The following is a 17350-nucleotide window of genomic DNA, read 5'->3' as shown; positions in this document are numbered from 1 at the left end:
GACTTATTTGATGTTTAATATTTTACTCAAAACACTGAGTTACATACTGTTTAAAAAAATTATAATAATTAAAAAAATCCCAATATGCATGTTGTGTCCATTAGGTAAAAGGTATAATAATACATTTGTATAATACGCATGTATAATATATAGCGAATTTACTAAAAAGCAGCCACATCACTGCTAAAAGTGGGCCACACACCATGTACAACAATGCAACCTGTAAATGACTCAAGTACACATAATGTTAAATGTCAAGTAGCCTACCATTACAGTGGACTCTAATTATGTTATTTGCCCCACAACCCACCTCTCTTTGTTTGAAGGCAACAGGCAATCTCTATTAATATTATAGTAATAGCCTACTTACATGATGTTGTTCTTGGTGGCCCAGTATTAGCAAAATTTAAAAAAAAAAAAACAAAAAAAACCTATTCTTATGAAAATGTCTAATAAAATCTAAAAACTCCCTATGCTTTAATCTAGAACGAAAACTTGGCGAGTTACTGTACACATAAATAATTGCAAAAACATTTTGATCAGTCTGGTTATTTGGGTTTTGCACTTTAGACTGACAAAAAAAAAACTGAAGCTCCACAAAATTATGTTGATTATGGTGGTTAATTTTGTATGGGCTTTTGAGATTTATAAATTTTCCATTTGGTCCCCACCAATCATGAGTTTTTTCATCACAATCATGATCATACTATAGAAAAGGCATCTGCAACACATATGCTAAAAACAGGGTGGCAGCATAGGAGGAATGTAAAGCTGCTCACGTGGTTGTGTTCTATTTAGTTAAGTGACCTTTGCTATTCAAGCAGGTCTGCAATGTTAGAACAAATGATTTGCATTAATAGTAATCTCTTACACTATATTTAAAAAAAATTCACAGTGATAATCTTTCACAGTAATAATTCTTTTTAAAAGAATGACTATTGTAGTGAATAAAGTATTGTACAGAAGAAACAAGAAGGCCGGCACCAGGCAGCCCAAGTCTATAGCTATATTTGATTTTTCTTCACCTTTAACAGTAGATAAACAGGGCAGTGCCTTTATAGACAAACATAGATAATAATAAAAACTAAATTTTAAAAAAAATAAATAAATCAATGTGATGCAATATTAAGCCACAAAGCCAGCAAATATTCTCTTCTATCTGCTAATCAAACAAGACGAAAGTTACAGAAACAAATACGTAAATACAAATTAAATAGATAAATTAAGTAAATGTCTGCCATAACTCCAATAAGCAATCCTCAAAACATTAGGTTCAGAGTTCCCTCACAGCCAATGGTGTAGGCCTATGTCTGTTTGTGTACGGGTGCTGCTGACACAATAGACAAAAAGCACTCGACCTAAACAGGAAGTTTGACTTTGTGGCATTTTAACAACCTTTTTCAAGCCCCGAGTTATTTTAACACATAGCCTTTGCCTGTATGTATTATACTAATTCGTAAATGTAGGCTACTGATATTTATATTTTTCTATAAAATAAAAAAGTGCATTTTCACATTGTTTGATAAAGAGAGCAAAACAAGCCTTCGAAAACAACATTTCCAGTTACATAATAAAAACTTTGGATATAAACAAGTGTGACTAGGCCCACACGCCCATTCAAACAACTGTAATAGCACGACAAGCAACCAAGTCAACAGAAGAAAAACTTAACTTACCTTAGGTTTTGGGAAATCTTGAACGCCTTTCTGTGCTATTCCCTGAGAAAACATGGGCACACACAACTTAAAAATCTTGAAAAAGCGTATGGGCTATATTTCCCAACGTCAAAATGGTTTAATAGCTAACTACACACGTCAAACTCAAATAATAATTTAAAAAACATATAAGAGTTATGTTCACCAAATTAGAAAAAAAATGTTACAAAAAATGACCATTTCCATACGGAACTATATTTTTGGGAAAGCAGGCGCAAAATAAACAAGGGTGCCACTGCCAACAAAAACTGAACAAACAAAAAACTGTTTCTTCGCACTTATAACTGGCTCATCTGCACGTCTTTACATTAAAATAGACATAACACGTTGGTTATTTAAGGACTTTAGTGACTTAATATCGACAACCTGTTGAATAGGCGACATTAAACTGAATTCTCATTTATAAGCGAGCTTGACCGAAAGGATCCATGCAATCACACACCCCTCACCCTGAACTATATTATCATCTCTTTTCTTCAACCCCATTGACCCTAATCACAATCCACCTCGTAGAAACATACTCAGATGTTGCACCAACTTGCCAAATGTATAAACATACCGTTTCGTCCCGTGAAGTCTTTCAAATAAATTCGCCAAGATATTACAGAAAATTATTTCTGCGGGAAATCCGTGAAATGCACCACCCGGCGGAAATATCCAAATTACATCCCTTCATAAAAAAAAATAATAAGCCCATTTCTCATGGATGCGGGTAACTGAATAGCGTGGAAAGAACTTGTTCTCTTAAATATTCACGTGGTTGATAAGATGTTCGCGTCGTTTCGCGGTATAGTGAGAGGAGTGGCTGTCTTCCCGATGGTACATGGACTCTGTCCAATCAGAACTATTGTCCTTCTTGACCATGGTTTACTTCATAGCCCCTCCCCTATTTTACTATAACGTTAGATGAAACTGAAACTCTTATGCAATAGAATAAACAAGAATGCTTTTGTTTGATTTAAGCTCTATTCAGATTTGGATTTAAAATTGATTGGGTAATTTTTTTTGTCATTATGCTACAGATTGCTACAATACTGCAACCCCCCCCCCCCCCCCCAAAAAAAAAAAAAAAAATAAATAAATAAATAAATAAACAACAACATTGTGGTGGATTTAGTAATAAATAGTAGTTTCGTTTTAAGTCACCAGTTTTGTGATAGCTAATAATGGTGTAAGCGCTTATTCATAAATGATATGCTAATAACTTACAGTTGCTTGCATTCAATACGAAACGAGTAATACTCAATTAAAATAAAACAACAATGAAACAATTATTCAGCAAATAATTCAAAATAGAATTGGAGCAATGGGAGCATTAATCATTTACCATACAGTATAGTGATTAATTAATTAAACACTGTAATCAATCTCAGGACTATTACAGCATATTCATGTTCAGTAGGCCTATACATTATTTAATAACAGTTACTTTACAAATTACTGTAAATGTAGAAGACAGAATACTGAAAATGAACATTTTTGTAGTGTTCCAATGGCTGCTAAACACATTTGTGGTCAGGGAAATTAACAAAAGCAGAGGCAAACTACATTGCAGCTTTCTCTCACCAACATTCAGGTTTTCTACAATGCCATTCGGACACAGGGATACATTTTGCCCAGTTCCTGTAACAAAATTGAAGAGAAATATACAAATAAAATTTAAAAAAATTACCATTGGAAAATTACAATAATACATCAATAGCAAATCTGCTTAAAGGGTTTAAGGAATGTGGCTACAAAAGTCATTCCAGTCACCAGCTACACCGCAGAAATAAACTCAAATCATATTACACCCCATCTCTTTATTCAAGTCAAGATGTTAAAGTAAAATGATGGAGAACACACACAAAATGGTGTAATTTATGAAAGAAAGAAAGAAAGAAAGAAAGAAAGAAAGAAAGAAAGAAAGAAAGAAAGAAAGAAAGAAAGATCATTTTAAATCACATTAAGTGATTAACAACAACAAACTGCTACCATTAAAAGTTTGGAATCACTAAAACATTGTTCAATTACAAATGGGAAAGAAATTAATTATTCCATATACCAATGTATAATTTATTAATACAAATACAATCAAATACAGTATCATTGTGAATGTTGCACATATTCTCACTGTGGGGGAAACATTGAGATGCATCATAAACCATTGTACCCTAATCTTTTTCTTAAGGATGAAAATTAATTTAAAATCGTGTCTACTATTAATACATGCTTTTTTCATCATTATGTCATATGTGCAACTATGAGTTTAACAACGCTGCAGCAGTATCCACGAAGTTTTTGGAATCATCCCATAAACATGTTAAGTTTGAAGTAAAATTGCATAAATTGTACCCTCGACACCTATTGCCCCCTAGCGGTGTTTTTTATTTATTTATTTATTTTTTTTTTTACTTCAAATGATGCGTATAACAAGTTAAGTGAACATTTAAACTTTAACAGTTTAACAGTTCAAAAAATAAATAAATAAATAAATAGCATGATTTAAAAAAATTATTGTAGGCCTATAATTCAGAAATAGTTCGCTATTTATCACCTTTGTTTTAATGGCAGAATGTTAAGGACTCCTCAAGTTTGTGTAAACTACAAGGAGACAAAAATAAAAAGGTAGGAAACCTGCACCTGTACATATGTGTAGACTTAAGCCTGTAAATAAAATACATGATCATACTTTGTTACAGTAGTAAATAACACTCTAAACAGGAATACTCAAAACCAATTTTTTTTAAAATTTGGATTATCAAACAATATAATAAATATACATAAAGTACTTAAAAACATTGTCTAAAATGCATTTCATGCTTGCAAGTTAGCTATTTTAGATTAATAAGCGATCAGCAAGTAGGACAAGGAACTAAAAATAGAAATTGATGCTCATTCTCTAACAAATTAATTTTCTATAAAAATTAAACTTGATTTTATTTAACATTTTTTTCACATACATTTGTGCTTAAATTAAGGTGAGATTATATCAATATCATATTGCAATATATAAACAAGAGAAACTAAAATCAAGTTCCTTTTAAGTGGAACTCAATGCTTCGTCATGGCTTGCTTGACGCTAGGGATGCTTCGTGTGACCCGGTTTCTGAAGCACTCACGCCAACCTAGGATTGGCTGAACATGATGGCGTAGTGACATATAGTGCACCAATAAAAAATCTAAAAAGATGCCACACCAGTGTGTCGTCAGCTTCTTTGTATTCAGAAGTCCTATGTGTGAGCACGTGTTTGCTTTACCTGTATGTGGGGGTTGAACAAAGAGTTTGTTTCCAACATGTCAGGAAAAAAAAGTTTAGGAGGTGAGTAACGCCTGGCCCGTGATATATTATGGCCGATGACACTCATGACGTGTCTGATTTGTATAGGCAAGGAAGGTCAGTCCTTGAGGGGGCTGACTGTGCTCATTGTGAGAAATTAACTCTCTGCAAGCTCAGATCCCACCTGGCTCTCTTCGAGAGTCAAGCCCCTGCACCCTGTTGTTCGGGTACCACAGTCGCCGAGGTGGCTCTGCGAACTTCAATCATGGAGTGTGCAGGTAGATTTGGCAGATAGGAAATGGGAAACAGGTGATAAAGGGGATGGGAAGAGCAGTCAGGCACAGTCATCCCAGAGAGAAATGCCCCCGAGGGTCACTAGGTTCTCAATCTAGCCAGTGAGCTCTGGGGTAGCTTCATCTTCATTAGGACATAGATTGTCTGAAATGATCGAAGAGTTTCTAGCTTTGAAAGACTTCCTTCCACGCCTAAAAGAAGCTATCAGTCCACACAGACAAGACATTGGTAGTGTCTAATATAAATCAACAGGGCGGTCTGCGTTCACATGCCCTTTTCAGGCAGCCACAGCAGATTCTGATCAGGCAGAGGAGAAGTGCAAGTTACAGATTGGGGGCAGATATGTTGAGACAGGGGCTGAGGCCTGGGGAATGGTGACTCCATCCACAAGTAGTGGAGTGCATATGGCAGAGTTATGGCCGAGCATAGGTGGAGCTGTTTTGCCTCCGAGGAGACGACTCACTGTTCACGCTGGTTCACACTCCTCCAGCTAAGGAGCTGGCAGCCATGGTACAGATGTAGCCGAGGCAGTTGTAGTACGGCTTGCTTCTGATAGCGAGGGTGCGCCAGGACCAACTCCACCCGAGTATGGTTCTCAGAGTCAGACCTAATATCTCCCTGGGATGGCATTCCATGGAAGATTCCAGTTTAGAACGATATTCTTTCTCTTTTTTTCGTTTTTATTCTGTCTCTAGTGCATACAATATTCTGTCTCTAGTGCAAGGGACGATCTACCATCCCAGGCCTGAGATCTGGAAACTTTGGGTCTGGCCACTGAAGGGTCTCAGTTCATAGGTTTATGTTGGGAGTTCTGTTAGCATTGGTGCTGTGAGTGTTAGCAGAAGCTCCATTTGAGTCATTTGAGTCAGTTTCAGAGGGTTTCATAAGGTTCTCTTATTACAGTTGCCTCCTCCTGCCTAGACCTTTGCGCCAGGTGATGTCAAATCTATACTGCACACTAGACTACAAAAGTTCCATACATAGCTGCTCAGCAAGTGGTTCTGTAGGCTTTGTCCCTCTGCCTCATGAGACGCAATAGCAAGAAAGTCTGCATTTGTTATGTTTGTGTTAGGTCCATGCTTTGAAGATCTATGTCCACCACTCAGGCCAGTGCCGTAAATCCTCACAGCTTCTTATCAGTTTGGGTGGCCACAATGGAGATAATGCGGTCACTAAGCAGCTTGTTCTATGAGGCATGTGGAATGGCTTCGCCTATAAGGGTTAGAGTCCACTCCACTAGGAATGTTTTATGGTCCTCTCTGCACATATTCATCGGGTTCTACAGTCTATCCAGTCATTCCCAGCACTCACAAATGTCTGTGCAGAAACATAGCCTTGTGGACAGGCTCTGTCCAGTGGTGTGGTATTCTCATAGCGTCAAGCCATCACCCTGCGCTGGGTTCCACTCAAAAGGGAACATCTCAGGTTACAGGCTTGTTTCGCATAAGCTTTCTCTGCAGCTCATAGCTTTCCCCTGCTCAAGACCGGCCTTTTGCTTATATGTACTCGGATGGAGCTGTAATCAGTGTTATGAGGTGTCGACCCAGAGATTCTCCGGTGGAGGAGGGGGACAACCTAAGGCAGGGCTTCACTGCCACTGGGCACCTGCCTGTTAGAGAAGGGAGGTGTAATGTGTGAGAAGGGAGTGGATGTGATGCTTATTTTGGGCCAAGGGCATCAGAGAGTGGTTGATCACCTCCAGAACAAATGGTCATCTCAATTTTAGATTGGGAATGGGTCTGAGAGAAAGATAACCTTCTCAGACAATGGGGTGTCTCAACTTCATTAAGTTATGCGCAATTCCATGTTTAAACATAAGGGATACTTCACTTCTGGAAAGATTAATGTGTATTTAAAATGGGTCATTTATGTAGAAGAAATGTGAAATTATTTTTGAATTTGGAGCTTTCTAGGCTGAGAAAAGCCAAAAAAAGTTATTTTGGGCTCACGTGGATCATGAAAGACTACAACTCCCAGAATGCACTTGCTTCGCTGCCCTAGGAGGCCACGCCTACTGGTAACAGAGCGCAGTAGTTAAACAACAAATCTAGGCTACTAGTGAGTCTCTGTGATGAGTCTGCTTGAAAATGTGTTTCGAGATCGCCCAAAATGTCCGGGATTCAGTTTTTGCGTTCTGCAGTCGCCATTTATTATGTTTAGTGTGGCGAGAAGGACGAGGCTGGGGCCGTGGGAGAACAGCGCGAGGCCGGTGGCATGATTAACTTTACAGATGAGCAACACCTGTGAGACGCACCGGTCTCGTATCTCTCATGGAGGAATGGGAATTTTCTTAGCAATGTTAAAACGCACATCAACCGATCACTTGTTTAGCGTTCATGTAAACCAGGGGTTCCCAACCCTGCTCCTGCCGATCGGCTGTCCAGCACAGTTTATCTCCAACCATAATCAAACACACCTGAAGCAACCAATTAAGGTCTTCAGGATCACTTGAAAATTAAAGGCAGGTGTGTTTGATTAGGGTTGGAGATGAACTGTGCTGGGGTGCGTTTCCCAAAAGCATCGTTAGCCAACTATGATTGCAAGTTCCGTCGCTATCAGCATAGTTCAACGACTCTGTGTTTCCCAAAACCATCGTTCCAACGAACCTTCGCAAACAGCATCGCAAAGTTGTGTGTTTTGAACGACAGCTCTTGACCTGTGGTTAGAAGCATCGTTTCTATATTGCATGACATTTAGACGCAATAAATCCTTATCTTGAGCAAAATAAGCAAGCTGACATTCAGTACAACTGGTGCCTTTTATTCAGAATACATACAACTGTAATTTACGTCTTTTGGTTTTTCAAAAGATTTAAAGTAACGTGTTTGAAGAGTGCTCATGTGCGAATGTGCTCTACTATGTAAGAACGAGCCAAATATTGAGTCTGGTAATAAAGCAAAATAACTGAGAACAATTAGAAATAGTCCTCAGATGACATGTCTGTAATTTATATAAAACAAATCTAGCGTTAATTGGATCTCAAACAGTTTCATTAAAAGTAGTTATTACTCCACCACGTGCGAAACCAACGTGGACAGTGGGTTTCGGGAAACAGTCGTGACTAGCTAGTTAATTTCTCCAACGATGCATCGTACTATGGTAGTGAAGCAGCAAACTAGTTGTACGGGAAACGCACCCCAGGACAGTCGATCGGCAGGAGCAGGTTGGGCACCCCTGATGTAAACACTTACAATCAGATTCACCAATCGGAATGAATTCAGTTGGATTGAAACAAAAGGTTTGCATGTAAACAATGAATGGTGACTGCAGAAAGCAAAAGCTGAATCGACGGCCGGACATGTCCGGGAAAAAGAGGATGGTAACCCCTGAGCTTTCTCCACAGAACAAGAGCCTGCTAGCTTTGCTTCCAAAAAAAAGATGTCTTAAACTATGTGTACATTCTGTGAGTGAGATCCCAATAGCCAAAAAATTTCCTTTAGCCAAAAAATCCTCAGATGACAAAAAATTGTGATTTTTGCATCATCGGAGGATTTTTTTTCCAGACAAAGAATACAAGAATCTCTCATCTCAGGGGGATATGAGGGTGGAAAGCAACGTGTGTGTGTGTGTGTGTGTGTGTGCGCGCGCACGCATGCTTTTTCGTTTTGTCGTGTATTGTGTCCATTTTCTCAGTGTGGACATCCTTCATCCTCATGTGTGCAACCAATAGATAAAAATATAACTAATGCAAATGAGTATGCATAATATTTGTCTCTTCATGTGCAAGTCTGTGTCTTTCTGCATTTCTAAGTGTGTGGATATGTCCTCTGCCCACTTGTTTTCCATCTATGTGCAAAGACTGCTGTCCGTTGTGACTGAGCTACAGTCATGTTACTCGTGCAGTGATATGTTTGACAAGGCTTGAATCGCTTTTTCTTTATTTCCTTTCAACAGTGCCAACTGGGTTTCTAAATTGCCTTTCCACCTTATTCCTGGCAGCCTTACTGCGTTTTGAATTATGGGTTGCACTTATGGTTCGGGGAACATCCATTCAAAAATGCTGAAACGAATCATTTGAAATCATAAGGTTGCCCTAAAAATAAAGCTGATCCGTCAGTTTGACTGGATGAGCTGTCAATTTTCCTTCATGATTTATTTTCAGACTTCATGAGATTAACGTTATACTTGGTATTTTAACGTGACATGTCATAACAAGAATATCTATGGCAAGAACTCTTTTCGGTCGCTGCTTTCTTTTCCTACAGATGATTTTTATTTTTTCCTTTGTGAAAGTATGGAAAAGGACAACATGTACGGCACATTTTTGGTCTGTTCTCCCAAATTTAATTTACGATATTACATTAATAATTCACTTGAATGCTTCACTTGAATGCACAAAGAATCTTATTCTCCTCAAATACCCTGTCTCTTTCCATGTTTGTTTTCACAGGTAAATGCAATCTGTCAAAATGACGGAAATCACTTTGATATAGTGTCACGTAATGTTGAAGTTAATGAACATTTTTGATTAAGGCTTGTTATAAAATACAGATGTATATATTAGACTACTACATTGATATTTAAGACTTGTGCTTATGGGGCAATTTTTGGTCTGTTGAAAGTACCTTGTTGATTCTTTTAAACTTTTAAAATTCATTTTAAGTTCGATGGTTGAAGGGTGAGTCGATTAATGTCATTGACACTTTTTTTAACATATTGTGTTCATAGAGCGAGCCTTTGAATGTTTACAGCTTAACGGAATTACACCCATAATTCGCTCAAAGCATCATGGGGCATAGGAATAAGGTGGATTTTCTTAAAGGGTTAGTTCACCCAAAAATGAAAATTAAGTCATTAATTAGTTCCAACCCCGTAAGACCTTCGTTCATCTTCGAAACACAAATAAAGATATTTTTGATTGAATCTGAGAGCTGGATCAGGCCTATATAGACTGCCTAAGGGACTGGCTCTTGACCGCCCATAAAGTCATTAAAGAAAAGGTTTAAATATTCCATGTGCCCACAGCGGCTCAATTATAAGTTTATCAAGCAACAAGACTACTTTTTGTGCGAAAAAAACATAAATAACGACTTTATTCCACTATTCCATTACTTCCTTATGGGCGCATGTGCGAGAACTGAGACGAGGACGTTCTCATTCGTCTACTTCTTGTTACCGGCTGCTCACCGCTTAGGAGTTTTACCGCCACCTACCATATAAAATGATGATCCATATATAAGGCGCTCCGGATTATAAGGAACACTGTCGTTTTTTGAGAAAATTAAAGGCTTTTAAGTGCACCTTATAGTGCGGAAAATACGCAAATTGAAAAGCGTATGTACAGCGCGCATCTTCCTCTGCTTGTAAACAGAAAGTTTTGCGCTTCCAGCTATATCAGCACATCATCTTATACGGTAGGGGGCGGTAAAACTCCTAAGCGGTGAGCAGCCGGTAACAAGAAGTAGACGAATGAGAACGTCCTCGTCTCAGTTCTCGCGCATGCGCCCATAAGGAAGTAATGGAATAGTGGAATAAAGTCGTTATTTATGTTTTTTTCACACAAAAAGTAGTCTCGTCGCTTGATAAACTTATAATTGAGCCGCTGTAGGCACATGGAATATTTAAACCTTTTCTTTAATGACTTTATGGGCCGTCAAGAACCAGTCCCTTAGGCAGTCTATGTAGGACTGATCCAGCTCTCAGATTCAATCAAAAATATCTTTATTTGTGTTCCGAAGATGAACGAAGGTCTTACGGGGTTGGTACAGCATGGGGGTGAGTAATTAATGACTTAATTTTCATTTTTGGGTGAACTAACCCTTTAAGCAAACCACGATAGCCCATCTTTCTTTTGTAAGTGACACTGTCTTTTTGTGTGTCCCATCTTTCCACAAGCATGGCAAAGAATAACACCTTCTGAATTTATTCTTGCTAATCTCCTTGGTCTATGAAGGAAACCAGATAATGTAGAACATTCTCTCCCGCCAAATGCAACAACTGGATGTCTAGATTTGGCAGCTTTCATTTTACTATTTGCAATAACATTATTCGCATTATTGTTGTAAAACAGTGTAACTTTAGCAAAAATGTCATTATATTCAGAGAGTGGTAAGCATTGTCACAGCAGACCAGGGGTGCGTTTCCTGTACAACGACGTAGTTCGCTGCTTCACTACCATAGTACAATGCATCGTTGGAGAAATCAACTAGTCACAACTGTTTCCCGAAACCCATTGACGCAAATTATCGTTCAACCACGTTGGTTTCACACATGGTGAAATTATAACTGCTTTTCATGAAACTGTTTGAGATCCAATTAACACTAGATTTTTTAATATAAATTACAAACATGTAATCTGAGGACTATTTCTAATTGTTCTTAATTATTTTGCTTCATTACCAGGCTCAATATTTGGCTCATTCTTACATAGTAGAGCACGTTCGCACATGCACACTTAAACACGTTACTTAACCCTTTTGACAAACTAAATGACGTAAATTCCATTTGTATTTATTCTAAATAAAAGCATCGGTTGTACTGAATGTCAGCTTGCTTATTTTACTCAAGATAAGGATTTATTACATCCAAATGTCATGCAATATAGAAACGATGTCTTTAACCACAGGTCAACAGCTGTCGTTCAAACCACACAACTTTGCGAATGTTCGTTGGAGCGATGGTTTCTGGATACACCGACTTGTTGAACTATGCTGATAACGACGGAACTCGCAACCTTGGGTAACGATAATTTCGGGAAACGCACGCCAGGTGAGTGGGCCACATTTGTTAATCAAGGCAGACTTGAAACTGACATGATTCTTAGTAATATCCGTATTGCCACCGGAAGTTTAAACATCTCCAATAATCATTATGAAAATGCTGCTGGATGATCCCCTTTCTCATGTACATCTCAGATATTTTATTCCAATTAACTGACACACCAGTGCCTTTTTTCCTTTCTGACTTATTAGCATTTCTGTTATTTACTTACTGAGTTAAGGCTCCAAACAAAGTGTCAGGCAAGCACATTCTTAACAAAAAGCATACATCAGCATCTATTAAATTGTACATTTCAGCATATTCCTCCAGGTTTTTTTTTTTTCAGAAAAGCTAATGGATCTTGTTTGGCAGGATCAAAATTACCAATATTCTTGATAACTTAATAACTGTCCTTGATAACTTCCCCTTAACTTGACAGTCCTTCCCCTTCTTGAACTGCCACCTTAATGTGGTGGAGGGCTTTGAGTACCCGAACGACCCTAGGAGCTATGTTGTCTGGGGCTATATGCCCCTGGTAGGGTCTCCCAAGGCAAGCAGGTCCTAGGCGACGGGTCAGACTATTAGTGGTTCAAAAGCCCTTATGAAAGATAAAAATGGAGCCAGGCCCGGGGTTGGGGCTTGTAAGCGAGCACCTGGTGGCCGAGCCTCTCCCCACGGCAGGCCCGGTTCTACGGGGGTAACAAAAGTGAAAGCAACCTCAGATTAAATTTTTATTAGCACACATGTAAACGAGATTTTGCCGACAAAAGAAACACAGACAGATTTCACACTCATACATATAATATGTTAAACTAAATCCATTAACGCGAGCCACAAGAGAACACTGTATCCATGCAACTGACAGCAGCGCGGCATCAAGCGCTCAGCTTGATTTTAAAAACAACATTTAAGCTCTATATCTCTCATTTAAGAGCGAACTAAATGAATGGTCTGCTAATTAACTGGAGATGTTTTATTTGAAGTAGGTGTAATGGATTTTTTTCCCTGAACCTGACTACTCTACAATAATACTCACTCTAGTTGGCCAAGTCTTATACTTTTACCAGCGCATCTACACATCGACGTCCGCTGAGTCAATTAAACCTACCCTCTACCCTAGCGCATCTCCAGTCGACGTCCGCCGGGTTCTAATCCTATAACCCTGGCACATCTACAGTCGACGTCCGCCGGGTGTTAATAATTCTAACTTACTTGTTCTTGCTGCGCAGCTTAAATAACAGACAGACTCCAGCAAATGTCCTTTCAACGCTTTTAATTAGGGCCGGTGAATCTCAGACAAATTCCATTGAGAATCCCCCCGAAAACACTGATACAACAGTTTTTATACAATATGGAGGCATGCCATAATGACATTACAGTTTTTCTCAATTGCTTTGGCACATTTTTCGAAACAGTCTTACAGTTTTTTTTCGATTGCTAAACGACAGTGAGCACGACTGGAGCTAAATGTGCAAAACTCTAACTACAGTCTGCATTACCAACAGTCACCTGAGCACAACTCTTAACATATGGCTCAAAACAGGCTCAGTGTTCACAACACTATGCACAACCCTCACTGAGATAACACACACTGTCACTCAGAACACACTGAGAGGAAAAACAGTAGCATCAAACACCAATGCAGAAAATCCAAACTTCATCTTTGCAGTTTCAACAATTTCACACTTCATACAAAGTAATATTTTCTTCAAAGAAAACAGTGACATTCTTTCATTTGATATTTTTACATTTTTAGAACATAACAATTGAAAATTAGCAGTTTGCTTCAATAGTCTGTAGTAATTTACAGAATTACAGTAATGAGAAAAAAAGGTAGAAACTAAAAGTACATACTGTGATACTGTAACCCTGCCTCTCTCAAGCATTAGGCCACAAGTTTTCATCCTTTCAGCTGAAATTGTTTGAAAATCAGCAGTGTGTGAAAGGCACAAGGCTGAAATTTATTATGTTTTGAATGAGTGGTTCACAGTTTTGACAGCAGTGTGTTAGCATTTGAACAAAGTGCTGTAAATCCACAGTGTTGTGCAGGTTGTGGTTAAAGTCATGGGATAAGTGTGTAGAGTTTTGAAAACTGTGTTCAAGCAATGAAAAACGATCTAGAGTTTGGTCCACATGAACTGCTGCTGTGCAGAATGGAGTTAGAGTTTTGCACATGTAGCTCCAGTTGTGCTCCACTGTGGTTTAGCAATCGAAAAAAAAAACTGTAACATTCTCTAAACTGTGAGTGCAAATGTCACAACTGTTTGCAGGAACTTCAAAACTTTATAGCATGTCTGCAAAATGTAGTTACTCACCCAAAACATTTAATTCATGCTTCAAAACCTAGTTATTTTGTCAATAATTTGGCCAAGGCCACCAAAATCTAAAGTATTTTTGTCATTGTGTGAGCCACACTGGTCAAAATGTTTAGTTGTTTTTTCACCACAACAGTCAACCATGAAAATTAAGGGTTTATTGTAAAAAAAATCTCATATTTGTTGAGAAAAGTCAATAGTATGTAGAATAAAAAAATTCTATGAACATTTGTATTTTTACAGTGTTTATTTTTGTACTTCATGTGTACACAATACAAGTTTACTGTACATGTAAGTAACTGACAAGAGTAACAAGATTTCATATTTGTGTATTACCACAAATACACAAACAACAAATACAGTTTTTCTCAATCAATTTGGTACATTTCTCCAAACTCAGGTAACTGCTCTCAAAACAGTTAGCACAGCAAACTAAACACACACTTATGTTGGCGAAACAGCTAAGTATTTGCTGCACAATGAAACACAGCATTTTATTCTAGTAATGCATTTATTAAAAATCAATATTAACATCAAAACTAAAAGTGTGTTCTCTGTTGATTTGATAACAAATTCAGCTGAAGATACACAAAGAAATAAATGGAAATACATGTTTTTCATTAAGTTCTTTAATGATGAGTCCATGTGTATTACAAAGAGTTGTCACCCCACAAAATAAATAAATAAAATAAATTATGCAAATAAATACATAGGTTTAAAAAAATGCATTCATTGAATCAATTTATTTATCATGCCTCTCAATTACATCTGGCCAGAGAATTTCATCAAGATCACAGCAAATGTTTTGGTTTTTTTCCTGCGAGTCATGCATCGCAGGAAAAAATGCCTTGAATGCAGTAGCCATCCTAGACACGTTTGTGCCCCAATATCTCCACAGGCCTCTTCCATCACTTGAAGAAGACTTAGTTGTATTCTTGTTGGTAAGATTTCCTCAATTTGATTCACACCACACCATTTGCTCCTGATCACCCTGCGGAAAGAGGATTTCATTGAGGAGATTTTAAAAATGTAGGAGCCTTGCTGTGTTGAATGGTCAAAAGAGAGCATTGTGTGCCACAACACCAGTTGTAGAAATTGTGGCACAGAGAGTGATGTTGCCTCCTCGTTGTCCAGGGACATTGACTGTAGCATGATGGCCGATCACATTTCTCCCTCTTCTCCTCTTCCTACATCCTCAGCCCTTCTTTCTCTTTCTCCGACATCCTCAGCTCTTCTTTCTCCTACATCCTCAGCTCTTCTTTCTCCGACATCCTCAGCTCTTCTTTCTCTTTCTCCTACATCCTCAGCTTTTCTTTCTCCTACATCCTCAGCTTTTCTTTCTCCTACATCCTCAGCTCTTCTTTTTCTTTCTCATACATCCTCAGCTCTTCTTTCTCCGACATCCTCAGCTCTTCTTTCTCCGACATCCTCAGCTCTTCTTTCTCCGACATCCTCAGCTCTTCTTTCTCCGACATCCTCAGCTCTTCTTTTTCTTTCTCATACATCCTCAGCTCTTCTTTCTCCGACATCCTCAGCTCTTCTTTTTCTTTCTCCTACATCCTCAGCTTTTCTTTCTCCTACATCCTCAGCTCTTCTTTTTCTTTCTCCTACATCCTCAGCTTTTCTTTCTCCTACATCCTCAGCTCTTCTTTTTCTTTCTCATACATCCTCAGCTCTTCTTTCTCCTACATCCTCAGCTCTTCTTTCTCCGACATCCTCAGCTCTTCTTTCTCCGACATCCTCAGCTCTTCTTTTTCTTTCTCATACATCCTCAGCTCTTCTTTCTCCGACATCCTCAGCTCTTCTTTTTCTTTCTCATACATCCTCAGCTCTTCTTTCTCCGACATCCTCAGCTCTTCTTTCTCCGACATCCTCAGCTCTTCTTTTTCTTTCTCCGACATCCTCGGCTCTTCTTTCTCCGACATCCTCAGCTCTTCTTTTTCTTTCTCATACATCCTCAGCTCTTCTTTCTCCGACATCCTCAGCTCTTCTTTCTCCGACATCCTCAGCTCTTCTTTTTCTTTCTCATACATCCTCGGCTCTTCTTTCTCCGACATCCACAGCTCTTCTTTTTCTTTCTCATACATCCTCAGCTCTTCTTTCTCCGACATCCTCAGCTCTTCTTTCTCCGACATCCTCAGCTCTTCTTTTTCTTTCTCATACATCCTCAGCTCTTCTTTCTCCGACATCCTCAGCTCTTCTTTTTCTTTCTCATACATCCTCGGCTCTTCTTTCTCCGACATCCTCAGCTCTTCTTTTTCTTTCTCATACATCCTCAGCTCTTCTTTCTCCGACATCCTCAGCTCTTCTTTCTCCGACATCCTCAGCTCTTCTTTTTCTTTCTCATACATCCTCAGCTCTTCTTTCTCATACATCCTCAGCTCTTCTTTCTCCGACATCCTCAGCTCTTCTTTCTCCGACATCCTCAGCTCTTCTTTTTCTTTCTCATACATCCTCAGCTCTTCTTTCTCCGACATCCTCAGCTCTTCTTTCTCCGACATCCTCAGCTCTTCTTTTTCTTTCTCATACATCCTCAGCTCTTCTTTCTCCGACATCCTCAGCTCTTCTTTTTCTTTCTCATACATCCTCGGCTCTTCTTTCTCCGACATCCTCAGCTCTTCTTTTTCTTTCTCATACATCCTCAGCTCTTCTTTCTCCGACATCCTCAGCTCTTCTTTCTCCGACATCCTCAGCTCTTCTTTTTCTTTCTCATACATCCTCAGCTCTTCTTTCTCATACATCCTCAGCTCTTCTTTCTCCGACATCCTCAGCTCTTCTTTCTTCGACATCCTCAGCTCTTCTTTTTCTTTCTCATACATCCTCAGCTCTTCTTTCTCCGACATCCTCAGCTCTTCTTTTTCTTTCTCATACATCCTCAGCTCTTCTTTCTCCTACATCCTCAGCTCCTTCTCCATCTCCTCTTCCTCTTCTTTTCCCTCTACCTTGTCCACCACCTCTCGCTCTTACACCTCTTCCTTTTCCACTGCTCATTCCCTTCTTTTTATTGTATTTTCTCCTCATTCATGTTTGTTCTTCTTCTCTTCCCCTTTTGTAGTTGTTATAATTAA

General features: G+C 38.7%; 1 protein-coding gene across 2 annotated transcripts in view; it reads right to left on the bottom strand.

The window, feature by feature from the left end:
- Positions 1-2414, bottom strand: part of igf2bp2b (insulin-like growth factor 2 mRNA binding protein 2b) — a 68834-nt gene extending 66420 nt beyond the window's left edge. For both annotated transcript variants that reach the window (XM_089132235.1, XM_089132236.1), the window contains exons 1-2: positions 2275-2414; positions 1677-1718 (exon numbers count right to left, since the gene is read on the bottom strand). The gene's annotated coding sequence lies outside the window, so the exon portion shown is untranslated. The remainder of the gene's footprint in view (positions 1-1676; positions 1719-2274) is intronic.
- Positions 2415-17350: the final 14936 nt, after the last annotated feature.

Source organism: Pimephales promelas, chromosome 6 (genome assembly GCF_988280905.1).
Source record: "Pimephales promelas chromosome 6, fPimPro1.hap1.1, whole genome shotgun sequence".
Lineage (NCBI taxonomy): Eukaryota > Metazoa > Chordata > Actinopteri > Cypriniformes > Leuciscidae > Pimephales > Pimephales promelas.
Note: the sequence above shows the minus strand (reverse complement) of the source record. Positions and strands in the feature narration are given on the sequence as shown.